Here is a 14,727-nt window from a genome sequence, read left to right as displayed (position 1 = left end):
TTCTTGAATTATATAATTATTATAATCTGAAATATGACATAACACTTGCCATATACAAATCAAGTAAAATCTTACAGAATGCGACGTTTTATTGACATAAATTATTATTTCAACGGCGGTGAATTTTTGGCAGTCACAACCTCAAGTAAAAAAATAGGGCAATCAGCTAAGAACCGCGGTAAAAAGTCATTTTGATAATGGAACTATCAAAACTAACATTTGATATGGTATGTTGAACATAATGTTGGCATTTGAAATATTCACAATTATCTTTATACTCAAAATAGTTCATCTTGAAAGCAAATTGTCCTTATAATAAAATGACAATTTCAGCAACAAATGATGTTAAGAGAATAAGGATAAGATGTACTAAAGTGAATTCAAAATTTGCTCAAAATACATAAAATTCTAAACAACGAAAACCACCAAAAAAAACAAAAAAAACTAACCAAGCAAACAAAATCAAAAAAACAAAATAATTCAAAAAAATAATAGTGTATTGACTTGAAAAAAAAAAATACAATGTGCGGATGAAACTTTAAACCGGGGTTAACTTTTTTCGATTCGCATATCGTTTTCATTTCTAGTCAAATATACTATTATTTTTTTCTATTCTGAAATCTTAATCATTTTTTATCAAGTTGAATTTTTGTATACAACTGTTTTTTTTACATTTTTTATCGAGGGAAGAAGCTACTTGAGGCCCTGGACAGTGACGACACGATAAGTAACTAGGTTGTTCATGCAAAGTAGGCGGTGAAAAAATGTTATGTACTTTCAGTGACCGTCCATCACCAGTAAAATATTGTCAACATATTTTCGTTGCTCAAATAGAACGATTGCAGTATAATACAGAAACAGTTTCCGGTTCAATAAATAGAAGCGTTATTATAATGAAAATTTTCCTTTGTTGGTTTTAGTTGTAATCGAATATTTGTCGATGTTTTACAATCAAGTGTTATTTTGTTATGAATTACACTTGGCATATATTGTCTAATATAATCTTTATCATCTGGTACCTTGATATGTCGAATTACAACGAACATGTGTATAGTTTATACAAGTGTTTCGAAATGAATGTTGGAGTTTAACTTATTCACGCCCACTCTCTTCTGATCCCTTTTATGCATATTTATCATCCATGCATTCGAACAATTTACATCTAACAATATTTATCATATACATAAAAATACAATATTTTGTTTGTTTATTTGTTCTTCGCATATAAAAATAAGTTTAAAGTTCGCAAAGTATAAAAAAAAGGCCATGTGAACTTTCTTTCACTAAAACAGATGTACATTGAAATTGACCTCTGAATTCTGATACCGTTCAAGAAATGTAGAAGTAAATATTTTCACCAGAATGTTTTTTTTTATATATGTTTTTAAACAATGGTACGAAACAGCCTTTCAACTAATGCTTCACATCCTTATGTAGAAATATGTCTAATATTTCAAAGTTTTTGTTTGACAAATGCCTCGTATTAGACGTTTATTATACATACGGATCTAATTAGGAGAGTTTGTCTATGGTTACGGAAACGGTACAAAATTTAATCCCTATAAGTTTTTTATTTTTTTGACAGAACTTTGATTTAAGTTTAGTTCATAGAGGTTGTATCGTATTTAATGAAAATGAAGGGAAGTTTATCTTAATAAACATAACTTTAATGTTATTTAATTTTGTTAAAACGGATTTTGTGTTTGTGTCTGGTACATAGTTTTTATTTACATCATTTAAAGAATTTTAGTATTGTACACAATTTCCCATTGCGTCAATTATACATTTAGTAAAACAATTTCAGTTTACATGTTTAATTGTTTGTCACGTGCACAAAAACAATTTTTATTTGAATTAAAGGATAATTCTAGAAAGTTTTTGCATTCAAAAACACTTTTGCAAGACAATACAAATTATGTGCGTTGATGTAACGTTTAGGGGACTTACTGTTTAAGGATTATAAGTATATGCATTACTACAGTCCCAATTTATAGCAAGGAATGTTAAACGCATAAACATAAACATAAAATAAATAACATTTTCCCAAACATTAAAATATTGTATTCAACATCCTGCACTATTTCTTAAACATTTGAACGCATTTCTCTCAATTTTAGTTACAAACCGCTGATAAATTGCAAAATTATAGATAACACTGCATTAAGTAATAAATATGAACATTGAAGTAAACAATAAAACATTTTGTGTGTATATATGAAAGTCATCTGTAATTTGTATGTATAAGGATGAGAAATCAATACAAACTTGTTGTTAAAGGTTTGTTAAAAATTACTCATAAAATCAAAAATAATCATGACACATGGAGTATAATTGCAGTGTGCATTATAGTTCAATGCTTATATCAGTTTGTTTTCTAGATGGCAAATACATTTGATTTGGAATCATTTATGCAACATTTTCCCATTACACTTTAAGTTTGTATTTACACAACCTTGGCATATTTACAGCTGGCTCGGCAGGTTCGTATAATAGAACATGATACAAGTATTTAATAATAAATTGTTGGAAATAAACCTAAATACGGATTGTGAATTATTTATACCTATATTAGGATTCAGCCAACATCCATAGCCTTCAACATATTAATGCTGCTCTTAGTATCTCATTGCTGTCAAACTGTTTTCGTGTTGCGTAATTTTCATACCTTTAAGACTACGAACTACTATCAAAATATTTGATAAAGAGTTTTGTGTCAAGATAATGTATTGAACTGAAATATTTGCCTGAAACTATTTACTTGTTTTGCATTGTTTTATTATGCATTGAATCTCCATTTCGATATTTCGATGGAAGTCTTTGAATTAAGGCGTTGTTGTGTCATACAGGCTGCATTGCCATAGATTTGGCTTCCTCTTCCGATAGATTTGTTTATGAGTACTTCTTGTATACAACTAATATTTTGATTATGATCTTCCTACATGTTTGATTTTAATGCTGCTGATGAGAGGTTACTCCTTGAAACACGTGTACAGCATATCGAAATTTACAATATTTAAAATATTCAACAAATGTTTTATAACAATTTTTACCTAATGTAAGCACATTGTATGAAGTTTTTTTTTATTACTTCAAAAGTGTTTTTTGATCGCAATTTTGAACTTCGATATTAGTCCTCATATACCGTAATATGGATTGTTTAGTTCATACATTTATTCCATTAAGTGTTAGTGTTTGTAAGAATCAGGCAAAGCCCCACCGATCTGAAAATGTAATATCACTCGAAGATTATTATTTGATCTCTGCATCTGCATCACTTTGCTCAGAAACTTTTCAACAGAATGTTAGAATAACGAGGTTTTTGACAAAGTTTTGTACCCTTGAAATGTTCATTTTCTGTGCATTTCAGTGAGACAATAATTCAATACACCAACATGATATGGAAAATAATCTCTTTTTTCCTTGATTCCGATGGTGCAAAAAAGCAAATTACATTTCACACCATGTTTCACCCACAGTCTGATTCTTACAGAAACTGACACTTAATAGTTACAACCGGATTAACAACTCTATCTCTCACCTGAATTTACTCTATTGCTTTGTAACGGATCACACTGACGGAGCGGAACAAGTTTAATCTTCCGTATAATATATATGCTGTTTTTCCCGGCTTTTTAAGAAGTTCATATTGTTTTTGTTTTTTGTTTTTTTTGTATGTGTAGCTTTGTTTTTCTTGTCATTAGTTTTGTAATTTAATTATGTTTAATTTTGTTGTCTGCATTGTGTTTGTGAATCTTCTCTGTTTCTAGTTCCTATGTTAAGACCAGGTCTTTTGATTCTGCTGTTTATGATTAAACCTTTGCTTATGCCTTGGTATGTTTTGTTGATAGTTGTGGAAAACAGTTTCTCTCTCCAATTACAGGACATGATAATGGAAATTTTGTGAGTTTTTCTAAAGAGGAACAAAAGAGGATGTTTGCTGATCCGTAGATTTATGTCCATACACTTAGATTTCGATCAAAAACAGGTTGCATATTTACGTTAAGAATTTGTAAATTTTATTTTGTTAAGGATTAGTGTTTGCTGTCCATTAGTTTTGTGTAATTTTTGTATTTTTTTTAAAAATGAACATTGTTTTAACTTAAAGAAATAACCAAGATAAGCCTAACTTACGACTGGAGATATAACCCTTTTTCATTTTGCTTATAGATAGTAACAATGGAGTCACTGCAATAATCTGTTATCAAGGTGTGGATTGTAAACACAGACTTGTTGTCGAAAAATACTAAACAACCTATAAATTGCTTAATATGATTACCACAAAAAAGGAAGAAGTATAACTGAAGATGTTACGAGCAAATCTTTTGACAAGACAGTACAAGGATCATCAAAAGTATGTATAACAAATGTACAAAGTAAAAAAAAAAACCGACACAACACAAATCCCTCAAAAGATTGATGAACATACATGTAACTCTAAAATAAAATGATGCAAAAAAATCGATCAAAATTATACTTTTCAGATTACATATAAACGTCATAAAATTTTATATGAATACCAAAGTGTCAACTTTCTACATTTACACATGAGGCTTATTGATAGGATCAAACAAGAAGTAATTGACAACAATCTTTTGAATAGCTAATAGGAAACTAATTAAAAATTAACACCATGACAAGACCTGTAATTGCCATCTGAAGAATTTATACAGTCTCTTTCCATTCCAAATTGCAAATATATCATTATTCAAAGAGCGTCTGAATAAGCACAAATTAAAATTCATCTCATTAATGTAAGTACTAGTTTGTCCTTGTTTTAATGGTTAGGGGAAATTGTTATAAGCATTGTTTTCGTACAATCGATCAGTTTTATCAAAGATCGTAAATCAACTCCGTATTTCAATATTGGTATAATAAATCGATTATGGGTAAACTAGACAAATGCATTCATTCCTTTTGCTGGAAAATATATATAACTTATCGTCTTTAATGATTACTGCATGTAAATTGGTCAGATTAATATTACTATAATGAATACTGGAAGTTATACATTCCATACCTAATATGGATGAAGGGTATTACTGGATGTGCATATCGTACACAGAACAACTCAATAATGATCATTTTGATAAATACCTAATTATGCATTTATATATAGAAAATGTTTGATTGTTTCATAGTATGCACCCGCACTCATTTATTTTAAATCGGTCATAGATTGTCGTCAAAATGCTGTGTTCGAAGAGTGCCAATACATTACAATTTTAAAACCAATGCTAACGATTTATTTTTTTTTTATTGAGAGACGGACCTGTACTTTGTGCAGGCGGCGTTGCCATGGATGTCACAGCAGTTAGAGTTCGAGTCCCGCAAAGTTCTAACACCTTTGGGATTTTTTCAGACTTTTTCTATCCTAACGTTAGTTCCCTGTATCAATTTGATCCGATGGAACAGTGTAGCAAATAGAATCGTCGCATTCTGAGGCGTATTTCGACTTTCGAAAAGATTCACATTTCTTTTGAGAAAAGTAGAATTTATTGAATGTTTCATAAAAGAACGAAACGAAGTCAATTAAATAGTTTACAAAAGCTAAGTGAAGGGTTTTATAGATCAGCAGAAAAAAGTAAACAACCGTTATCTGTACAAAGAGGGGCTTTACATATGGAGTATTAGCTTGTATCTTGGTAACTTGAAATGACTTATTCGGGCAAGGATTCGTCTTGAATAACTGTACAATAATTTGAATTACAACGTTCTATCAATGTCCCAGTCGTGAAGTAATGCAGATTAAACAGTGTGTTTGAAGTACCTCACAACGCTATTTCAAAACTGAAATATTGTTTCAGATATATGAGCGTGTTATTGTTACTTCAGAATAAATACTATATTATAAAAAAAACATTTTGGTCAAACCAAACTTTAGAGAAATGTCTTTATTATGGGGCCTTTACTTCGAGGGTTGTGACTTCATATTATAATATTGTAACTAATTGACACATAAGAATAGGAGTAGTGCACGCATTGTGTTAAAGAATATACCATGTTTTTTTTTACCATAAATTAGCGGAACGCCTTCTTTTATGATTTTGTTAAATAAAGATTTCTTTTTTTTATTTAGTTAGGTAGAAATCCATATAAAAATCATACAAAATAAGTGATTCGTGCAATAGAAAGTTAATAAGGTATTTTCTTCTTAACTTATTTATTTTTTGTCCTCAATCATATCCTACGGTGATAAATTTTCAAAGCTTTAATTGACCGAAGCTCTGAAACAGCGTCTGACGTCTGAAACACTGTAGACGCTGCAGCCAGCTTTCCCAGAAATTGCAAAGTCGGGAAAAGGTGAATGATTTTAATCAACGTTACACGATCGTCAAATCACGAACGATTCGAGTATTTTTTTTCGAAAGGCTTGTCTGCAGCGGGTAGTAAGAGAAGAAACCAACGACTGCCAATGTAGGCCTGTATGCAGTTGAAATATAATTTACCTGGTTATAAAGAAAAAAAAATGATTTGGGTACAGGTAACACAATTTTTAATAATAATAATAAATACTGTTTGAGTTGTACTTGCCATATTTGAACAAATATGAATTTTGTTTGACGCTAATGGGATCTAGTTACATGAAGTAGTCTTCGTTGAGACGCTACATCTTCAGTGTCAAATAACTTTATCGTTCAAACTTATTGACAAGAAGTTATTAATGGGAAAACTATATACTATATAAAATGTTGACAAGGTGACACAGCATAGTTTAAAACAGAACGCTTTGGTGCAAATACAACAAAAATAATTATTTGAATGTGCAAAATATTTTTACTTTATATTTCATTGCAAATATCATCAAAAAATATAAAAGAAACACATACAGTCATTTAATTAAGAACAATAACTCCGGTAGCTGTTTGGAAGAACGTACGAAAACATATTGAAACGTAATCCAAAATGCGGTTGATCTCTAATAAGTACTCCTTTCAATACCAGAAGACCGATGCATCACCCTATAAAGGAAAGTTGTTGTAGTTCAACAGTCATTTTATCAATCAATTATATATATTTTTTTAAATCAACTTGGCTGGTTGACTGACGGGCCTTACGTCCACTCGCTGATGCTGTTACATGTAATGAATATTATAACAATTAAAACATTTTAGAGTAAGATATTATCTACATTAAGTACTTATATACACTTTAGGGCTAGACAAGAAGTTACACTCATATCTTGACCTACACTTAGAAATCGATGGTAAAGGAAAACTATTGACCAAACTTTACTTTCATCCGTGGCAACATCCCTTCGGCTCCTACGTATGGAGTGTTCATATCACAACTCATACGTTATGCCAGAGCTTGCCGAAACTCCGCAGACTTTTTGTATCGCGCTAGAACTCTAACAAATAGGCTTCTGGAACAGGGTTATGTTGCTACAAGATTGAAGTCATCACTACAGAAGTTTTATGGTCGTCATAATGAACTCGTGGATCGTTATTGTGTATCCATCAGCACCATAAAAACTGATGTATTCAACGGGTCATAGTTTTGCTTTTTATCATTTGTCTTCCCCGGACTTGACCTTTTATGAGCAACTCGGGGGGTGTTTCTAGAAAAGCAGAGGACGCTTACCCTACCGGTGCACCTGGTCCATGCTCCCAGTTTTTATTGGAGTGCGAGTTGCTCATTTACTTTTGTTACTTTGTATGTATGATTTTAGTTACTTTATGTTCTTTGTTGTGTATGTCTGTTTTCCATGTCTGGTCTTTGTCCCTGGATTACATTCTTTTGATTACCGCTATAACCTTGGTTCCCTTGATTACTCTTTCAATAAACAGTGTACATGCATTCATTAAAATATATGAGCATTGGCTAACATGAACCTCATTTTCCCAATACATGGTTTGTCTTTTAAGATTTCGATTGTGCCGTTTTTTGATGTATATCAGTTGCTAGAAATAAATGTTTGATTTGTGTGTTTTGCCTTTTTTTTTTATCTATCATCACTTTTTTCTTACAGAAGATGTTTACAATATGCAGGAATTGGAATTTTTAATCGACAACATATTTATCACTACAGAAGTTTTGTGGTCGTCATCATGAACTCGTGGATCGTTACGCTGATTTGTTCAACGTGTCATAGTTTTCCTTTCCTCTTTTGTCTACCCCGGACTTGACTTTTTATGAGCAACTCGGGGGGGTGTTTCTAGAAAAGCAGAGAACGCTTGCCCTACCGTTGCAGCTGGTCCATGCTCCAAGTTTTTAAGAGGAGTCCGAGTTGCTCATTTGCTTTTGTTACTTTGTATGTATGATTTTATTTGACCAAACTTTACGTCAAACGTGATGACTTAATTCAGAATTCCTTTCATCTGTGGCAACATCCCTTCATAACCTGCGTTCATATCACAACTCATACTTTATGTAAGATTTTGCTGAAACTACGCAGACTTTTTAATCAGCTTGACTTCTATCAAATAGGCTTCTGGAACAGGGTTATGTTACTACAAAATTGCAGTCATCACTACAGAAGTAGTCGTGGTCGTCATCATGAACTCGTGGATCGTTACGCTGACTTGTTCAACGTGTCATAGTTTTCATATCACAACTCATACTTTATGTCAGATTTTGCCGAAACTACATAGACTTTTTAATCGGCTTGACTTCTATCAAGTAGGCTTATGGAACAGGGTTATGTTACTACAAAATTGCAGTCAATGATTTTAGTTACTTTATGTTCTTTGGTGTGTATGTCTGTTTTCCATGTCTGGTATTTGTGTCTTGATTACATTCTTTTGAAAAATCTTTTTTTACTAGAAGAGCTAAGCAGAAGTCTAATACAAATTGTTGGCATTTTAAAGGAAAAAATATGTTTTTTCCAGCAGACTTGAGGTTACATCTTGAAACAATAAATAAGTAGAAAAACACTTGCTGATAAAATGATCCAAATGATAAGACATACGAAAGTCTCTACTGAGTCGAACAAAGGGCTAATTAATAAAGTTGTTTCCGTTGAAATGAAAAAAAAATATATATTTAGGCACATTTCTTGGGAAAAATCAAAATAAAACTAACGATTAATGAAATAATCTTTTAAATCTTTTTTTTTACAAACGTTTCAACTGGATCGTGACAAGAAAACACTCATATGAGGAGTTACCAACCATTAATGGTTAACATTAACTTGTTAACGGTTCTGGTTAAGAACATCAGTTAAAGAACTGTAGCTGATAAGGAAACGACTTTAACTGCTAGAATATATGTTTATTTTTTTAATTCAAAAATTCATTTGATTTGAACACCAAGTGTTTTTTTAACCATTTTCATTTTAGACATTTGCACAGTTTATATAAATAAAATTGTTTGACTATATTTTTGATGACCGGCTCCTGTTCCTCATATTGCAAAACTTAAGTTATTTAATGTTTAATTTACACCAAACAATAAACTTAGTCGTTAAACATTAAAGCATATATTAAGTTACAGTATTCAATATCAATAAACTATGCCCAAGAGTATATTTTATGATATAACTGATGTCTCAATTTAATTTTCAAAAACAAAACATGGATGCACAAACTTTTACATTATGGTTACAAAACGCTATTAATTGACTGCACTAAAGCTATGATGCTACATAACAAGAAGAGCGATACAAATTGCTTAGTTGTTATGTAATATCTTTCAGCATAGGTCTTCAGGTCCACAAAAAGTTTGTAAGATTATATTATAACCTTGAAAAGTTTATTTTTTTTAAATGCTTCGGATGTGTTGTTGGTTTCAATTAGCCATAACATATAGGAAGAGTTATTTTAATAAAGAAAAATATTAAATTGTATGTGAATGCGTCTACTTTTGATTGGAATTGATTATATTTAGAAAACGTAAATTGTAAATAAATGAACCTCAAATTCAATTTACTATACAAGCCCGATTCAGAGGATCACGCGCGCTGTAGCTAAAGCGTCAAACTCCGTCAAAAGGAATAGGTACAAAGACTGGTATCTATAAGTGATGTTAATAACCTATACAATCAATATCAAAAGCATCCCGGATAATTCAGTAACTCCTCATTACAGTAACACTTAAAGTGTTTGAGTCACGATTTTTCCAATTATATACAAAATGAAATATCAAATTTATTTTTTATTGAATTACAATATTATTGTACCGCTGATTTTCTTGTTCGTTATAATCATCAAATTCAATAAACGCATAACGAGATAAAATAATAGAAATTATTAACCTCGTCTGCACCTTAATTGTTTGCAAGCTGTAGGCAAGTGGACAATTCTGTAAATAGCTGCAAAAAAAATAAATAAAAAATAAAAAATAAACTCCCATAAAACTGGGAAAGGTAAGCATGTCCTGCTCGATAGCCGTCATATTGCAAATGAATATAATTCGGTAATTATCTTGCAACAATAATGCAGCTCCGGGTTACGTGTCAAACAATATTTACACATGGACGAAAGCCACGCATTATTACTTCATATTGTTAATATTGAATACTATTCAACAAAAAATCACTTTGAAAAAATGTTGAGTGTTGTAGCGAATATTAAATTCGTTTCGAATGAAGCATATCATTTATTCAAATTCCTAAACTATTCTTATATGGATGTATCTGTCAATGTTGAAGAATAAAGCAATAACGATTCAACAATGTTCACAGCAGAATTTTCTTTGATCTTTAAGGCTTTTATGTTGGTGCCGTTGATCCTTGTTGAGATTCTGTCTTTTATTTGGGTCTTCATATCCATGAAAAGCTATAATATAAGCTCTTTATCTTTTGAAATGCTTAATCTACAGACAAACTCATATATCTTTGTCTCTCTAGTTAAGAAAAATAGGAAACGTCTAAAGAAATTAAACCCATGCCTCATTCTGTTTGTTATTATGTCACTTAAGAATCATATTATATACGACTTTATGATAAATGTATCCTCACGAAAAGCTGGTTACGTCGACGTCATGTCGGTAATAGTAAGCATTATTTGCTTAACTAAATCAGAAGCTGTCATGCGGTGTCATTTGCATATACAACTGTTTGCAAGGATTGAATCTCCCCTTTTGGAGAAAGCTATGTCATCTTGGTCATGTGTAATGTTCGATATTGTTTGAACGCTTCTGTAAATGCGGTTGTCATTAAATGTGTATTGCAGTGAAGTTTTTTTCTTTTAAAAAACGATAAGATATATTGAAAATGACGACAGAATTAGGTAAAGTCTAAAGTACTATTAAATAATTGGAGAAAATAAAAGAAAGAAACGAGCAGACTGTTATGTATAACTGTATTATGTGCAACTGTATAATTCAAACATTACCCTTTATCCATATTTTATCATACACCAAGATATCATAAAGTTGACAACAGTCAAGAACATAAAACCTGCAATTCTTTGTACGATATTATTCTAACTACGGGAAGTATGTTATATTGTCAAGCTGTCAAACGTTTCAGTGCATATAGTTCTTATGGGAAATATTTTACTATCTAGGTTGGTGAAAAACTCTTAGTCGGCAAAATAAGAGTTACACTAGGTGAAGCGACAGGTACGGTTGCATTGCCATGAGTTAATGACAAACGGTTTTTTTAATGAGAGTATCAAGACCAAAACAGTGAGATGAATCCAAGTTAAGTGAGAATTTTGCGTAGTGTTGTTGTCATAAAATATTACCTTAAAATCCGACACAAAATAGTCTTCTCTGGGTGTTTGGTTAAAACAAGAAAATGTCAATCAATCAAACCACAAGTCAAACTAATGTAAGATTATTGAAACAATTTGCTTAACAAAATCGTATAATTTAGCATAAAGGTTCATACATTTCGACATATAAACCAATCCATAGAAAATTATAAAAAAAAGATTTTTTGTGGGCTATAATAAAAACACTGTTTTAAAATTCGTGAATGCCAAAGTATGTTTACAAATGAGTCATTCCAAGTACAACCACCTGTAGAAAACAAGCTAACAAATTACCAGAAGTAAAATGAAGAAAGTATTAAAAAGTGAAAGAAAGAAATCGAGCAACTGAAAGGTTTCTGTATCTTAAACAACAATGAACCGACTTCAATATGATAAAAAACACCATTGGTTTGATACTTCCGATTATGGTCATGTTTACTTAATCCATGCATCTAGCTGGCGCAAAGTAACATTACTTGCATTGCCATGTTTTCTGAAATAAATGTTCACGAATTACTTGTGTGATAAACAAAGACTGTTTTATGTAATGTTTTAATTGTATTCCTTGATTCCTATAGTTATCCATGATATCGTTTACATTTTTCCTGATTTTCTTATGTATGCACAATATTAATGATGCAACTGGATAAAGTATACAGTAAGTTATAAGCAAATTTGCTTTTAGTGCCTGTTGAGTTAAAAAATGTTAGAGAATACATATGTATGAAGCAAATGAAAAACAAATTTCTTGTCTTGGTAAATTACAAAATCCATGTAGCAGTAATTGAAATTAAAAAAAAAAACATTGACTGGCATATATGAAATTATCTTCAATCGAATGGCGACGTTTCGGACAATTACCATTTATATCAAACGTCATAAAAATCAATCATTAGAAGAGTTGGAGGTATAAAAAGTGCGCTGGCGAAAAAAAAAAAAAAAACATATGGAGGTAATTTTTACCAGGCCATTTTCATCGGAGGTATGAATTTAAGAAAAAGCTTGATAACAGAAAAATTTTCTCTAATTATCATACCATGAAATATTGAATGTTATTGTGTAGTAAGTTTTGATAATTCACATCTGAAAAAGTGTTATGTCACTTTTGGATTTTCTGCAGCTAAAATATTACAATATTTTTTCTAAGTTGACATGAGCTTCTTGTACAAATAAGAAGACATTGGTTCTCTGTCAGAGTTGTTAAAGGCCGTGTGGTCTTTAATTTTGAAACGAATGAAAGTTTTAAGTAGGTAAATGAGTGCCAAGGCTACATCGGTTTTCAAAGATCCCGATGTAGCAAAAACATTGTCTACTATACATGACAAATATATTGTCGTACCAGCAGACAAAGCTCAAAACAACATTGTTTTTGTCTGCAAAACGTTTAACACCCAATGTTTATTATCAGAGGTAGACGTAGAAAATGATAGCAGTGATAAGACCTACACTGCTACCACACTCTCCAACGAAGAGATTTTGGAGACAAAAAATCTGTGCTCTTTTGGTCTCTCTACCAAGGACGATGATTTTGATTGACGGTCTATGTGATGGATTCCTAAACTCCACAAGAATCCATGCAAACAACGTTTCATAGCTAGATCTGCAAAATGTACCACCAAATATCTTTCAAAACTTTTGACTTCTATACTCACAACTGTCATAGAGGGTTTACAGTCCTACCACAATACTTGTTACTCCCGTAGTGGTATTAATTCAATGTGGATCCTGAAAAATTCGAAAGATCTTTTGGAGACAATCAGTTCAAGACTATTATCTGAATATAATAACCTTAAACCAATGATTTTGCAACAGTGTATACTTCTATTCCCCATACGCAGTTAAAATCCCGATTTAAAAACATTATACATCGTTGTTTTTTTTTTTTTTTTTTAAAATGGTACACCTAAATACAAACATATAGTTCTTGGTAGAGATTCCTCATACTTAAGAAATAATTCCAAATCATTTTCCAAATATACAGAGGAAGAATTTTACAAAATGCTGGAATTTTTAATCGACAACATGTTTGTCCAGTGTGGTGGACGTGTTTTTCAACAAACGGTCGGCATTCCAATGGAAACAAATTATGCTCCTTTACTTTTCCTTCATTCCTATGAGGCTGACTTTATAGCTGATCTGATCCGAAAGAAAGAATATCGTTTAGCTAGATCCTTTAATCTCAGTTTACCTACTCGGACTTGACTTTTTATGAACAACTCGGTGGGTGTTTCTAGAAAAGCAGAGGACGCTTACCCTGCCGGTGCACCTGGTCCATGCTCCCAGTTTTTAGTGGAGTCCGAGCTGCTCATTTGCTGTGTTACATTGTATGTATGATTTTAGTTACTTTATGTTCTTTGTTGTGTATGCCTGTGTTCCGTATCTGGTCTATGCCCCTGGATTACATTCTTTTGATTACCGCTATAACCTTGGTTCCCTTAATTACTATATTTGTTTTCAATGATGATGATTGAAATATCTATCTGCCGATCGCAAATTTTAAAATTCAATTTACAATAACAATCTGAGAAAATCCATAGTAGTGAAATTGAACTGTCAAAATGGTAAGTTTATTTTCTGACCGTGTTTCACACGTTTTCCTGATTCTGATGAAGATTTGTATAAGGCACTAAAGTACAAAAGACGTCACTTGACGAACCAGGAAAACAACTTAGGGTAAAAATAACCTTTTAGGTCAAAATTTCCCATTAGTATGGTTAGTCTATAGACAGGGAAGTTTCATTTGTTGTTTTGTCGTTAATCAGTTTTATTGTGATGGACACGATGCAGACAAAACCATTAAAATCTGGATCAAGTAATGCATTTGTATCATTCAAAGAAACAAAAAGTTAGTTAAATATTCAAATATACGTTCCGCGTCTTTTTGATATGTCATATCGAGACATTATTGATACAGTTTGAATAAAACTATCATTTTGTTTTGCTGTCTTGTCTTTTTTTTTAACTATGATAGGATTGTATTCGTTAGGTAATACCTGTGAGGTGAGTTAAGCAATATTACGTTGTCATTGTTTTAGTAATAATTTAAGACGGTATAACATAGCTTTAGTATTATTAGATATTTGTTTTTATT

This window comes from Perna viridis, chromosome 2 (genome assembly GCF_037379345.1).
Source record: "Perna viridis isolate PV_CMFRI_1.1 ecotype Kerala chromosome 2, ASM3737934v1, whole genome shotgun sequence".
NCBI classification, from domain to species: Eukaryota; Metazoa; Mollusca; class Bivalvia; order Mytilida; family Mytilidae; genus Perna; species Perna viridis.
The sequence above is the reverse complement of the archived record's forward strand: the minus strand, read 5'-3'. Positions refer to the sequence as shown.